This window comes from Temnothorax nylanderi, unplaced genomic scaffold (assembly GCF_030848795.1).
Source record: "Temnothorax nylanderi isolate EJ_2023f unplaced genomic scaffold, tnyl_v1.0 TNYL_tig0931_pilon, whole genome shotgun sequence".
Lineage (NCBI taxonomy): Eukaryota > Metazoa > Arthropoda > Insecta > Hymenoptera > Formicidae > Temnothorax > Temnothorax nylanderi.
The window spans coordinates 11,936-15,296 of record NW_027249993.1 but is presented as its reverse complement, the minus strand read 5'-3'; the positions used below and the strand labels follow the sequence as shown (position 1 = coordinate 15,296).

General features: G+C 37.3%; 1 pseudogene; it reads left to right on the top strand.

The window, feature by feature from the left end:
- Positions 1 to 206: 206 nt before the first annotated feature.
- LOC139785988 (uncharacterized) lies at positions 207 to 3,084 on the top strand (annotated as a pseudogene).
- Positions 3,085 to 3,361: the final 277 nt, after the last annotated feature.

Sequence of the window (3,361 nt, the reverse complement as noted above, 5' to 3'; positions counted from 1 at the left end):
GTATAACGCTCGGCGTAAACATAGCAATAGCCATATAGGTACATACTGTTACGCTCCGTTCGCTCTTCGAGTCGCGCGCACTCGCGAACGCGTCCGCGTACTCCCGGGATCGCAGAAATAACCATTCTCGTTATAAAGATAAGAACTCGGGTTTATTAAGGCTCAGAACGGAAAACAATAAAGGTTGATTCACACTATACGGCACGGACCGTCACGTTCCGGCAACGACACGTACCGGCACCGGCACGACAAAACATTAAACAATGCGTTTTAACGAGACTGTCCACACTAACCGGCACCGACCTGCACGTTCGGTCAACGGAACGTACCGACATTGACCGACATTATCGCAAAGAATGTTTTGACGGTCCGTGTCGAAACGTGTCGGGACTTGTCGGTGGCGAGTCGGACAGTCTGCACTGAATAACGGCGAAGAACGGACGAAATTAACAAGATGGACCAGGAAAAATTAATTGAAATGGTTAAATCTTGTGAGCCATTATATGTAATGAGCCATTCAAAATATAGTGATAATATATTTAAAGAAAATGCTTGGAGAAGAATTGCGAAAGAAATGAACCAGTCAGGTAAGATGAATATAATTTATTCTATTGTACTAATAAAATAGTTTTTATAAAATATTTTTTAATTTATTGTGTCTTGCCATTCAACACGGCCATGTTTTGTCATAAAAAATTCCTTGAATACATCTCGAACAGTAAATGCAGTATTTGCTGCACTTCCTCCTTGTCGTGGTAAATTTTGTAAACCAGTGTCAGTTCTATGCGCATGGTCTTGTTGTATGGCATTAATATTATGTCTCGGATATAATTGTGCAAAATGCACGTAGTCAAAATGATTTTATCTGCATTTTCTGGTTTTAACTTCAGTCTTCGATTGTAAAGCTGAAATTTTTGACTCAATATTCCAAATACATTTTCCGACACTCTTCGTGCGCGTGAGAGACGGTAGTTAAAAATTCTTTTTGATCTATCTCCTTGAATTTGAGAACCAGGATATGGTCTTAATAAATATTTTTTTAACGGAAATGCCTCATCGCCAACTATGACATGAGGCATAACATTCTGCGTATTAGAAAGCGCATTATCTTTCGGGATATTCAATTTATTTTTTTCGAGAGCTTTGCCCAATTTAGAATTGGCAAATAGGCCTCCATCGCTATTCTTACCATATCCGCCTATGTCTACCGCAATAAATTTGTAATGTGCATCGACTAATGCTAAGAGAACAATGGAAAACGTTTTCTTATAATTAAAAAACTGAGATCCACTATTTGCGGGAGCTTGAATGGTCACATGTTTCCCATCAAGAGCGCCTAAACAATTTGGAAAATTCCAAATATCCCAAAATTCTTCGGCAATTTTTTTCCATTTATCCACTGTAGGCTTTGGCATTGTTAGTGGCATCAAATTCTCTATTATCGCTTCGCATACTTGAATAACAATCGATTGCACCGTAGAATGTCCGAGTCTATAACTGATAGCTATTGTTCTATACGAATCACCAGTAGCTAAGAACCTACGAAATATAAGGTAATAAATAAAAAATTATAAAATATAAAATATACAATAAATATTAATATAAACAAATTGTTCGCTTTTTCCAGCGACTTCTTGTAAAAAAACATGGACGAATCTTCGAGATTCTTTTAGAAGAGCGTTAAAAAAAACGTGAAACAAAAAGTGGACAGGCCGCCTCAAAAATAAAAAAATGGAAATTTGAAGATGAAATGTCATTCTTACTACCATTCATGCAAGAAAGAGACACATGCAGTAATTTAGAAGATGTCAGTGATGATGGTAATGAAGATGAACCGAATGAAGACGAATATGATGATACAAACAATGAGAGAGAAGATGATAGAAACGATGATAGAAGAGATGATCGAAACGATGATAGAAGAGATGATCGAAACGATGATAGAAGAGATGATCGAAACGATGATAGAAGAGATGATCGAAACGACGATAAAGACGATGACAAGGATAATAATGTGGATGAGGAGTTACACGCTAAAAATGAGAAAAAGAGAAAACAAAAAGAAATTAATAGAAAAATTATCACTAAAGCTAAGAATAAAGAAAATAAATGTCAAACACAATCAGAAACGGCATCAGCAGTGATGATAAAATATTTGTTGGAGAAAAAAACTGCAAGAACGCAAATAACTCCACCGACTCAACAATCTAATGCAATAGACACGTTTTTTTCAAGTATTGCAGCAACGGTAAACAGTTTTTCTCCTTACTATCAAAATATAGCTAAATCACAAATATTCTCCATTATCTCTGATCTTGAAATGAAACAAATTTTGCAAGAGCAACCTTCTAATGCACCTATACAACGTCAACATTCTGCCAAATTATATCACACTAGGCCGTATGTATCACGTCCTTTATCATCAATATCAGTATCACCATCGTCACCGTCAATGTCAACTATACCAGCATCTCCTTCACCTTTAACAACTCCAACTCCATCGCCATCATATTACGATATGCCAATGCCAATGCCACATCTCGGTGAACAAACAGATTATACACAAATGTAAATTTAATAAAAAATGTTTACTTAAACAAACTGCAAGTCTTTCTGTCGGTGAAATTGCCTCACGAAACGACGTATTTTCTTTTTGTAACATAGGCTCAATTAATTTTAATAATTGAAAAAACTGGCATTGCGGCATTCTAAAATATTGGTAAAATTTGTCTTTATATTTTAATAAGTTTTTAAATAATGTCCAATGCTCTCCTTCAAGTTTTCTTTGTTTTAATATAGGGTGTACCCATTTTCGATTCTTTTTCTTTATTTTTTTCACTTTGCCTTCATCTTCGTCCAAAAGGAAGGCCATAACAGCCAATTCATCATCGCTAGATGATCCATCCACTTCGTCTAAAAGTAAGGCCATAACAGCCAATTCATCATTGCTAGATGATCCCATTTTGTGGTTGTTATAAAACTGACGGTCGATTGCCGGAACAATCTGAATATACGTAAAATTTGTCGTGCCGGTGCCGGCACGTGTCGTTGCCGGAACGTGACGGTCCGTGCCGTATAGTGTGAATCAACCTTAAAGAGTTCTGGGAAATCGGTCCGAACGATTCGAGTCACTAGATCAATCTGACAGGCGATAATAAATCAATAAGTGTCCCGTTGTCAAGGGACCGCTTCGCGACTTCTGCGGAATGACCGCTCGCTTCAGCTCGGAGTTAAGGGCCGTTTCAGCGCGGGCGTAACAATACAATACAGGAATGTAGTTTGGTATACAAGTATTAAATGCTATCCGGAGGTAATGTACCTCTCAAGCGTTTTCGAGAAATCGTGGTTTGAAGTTCAGCAC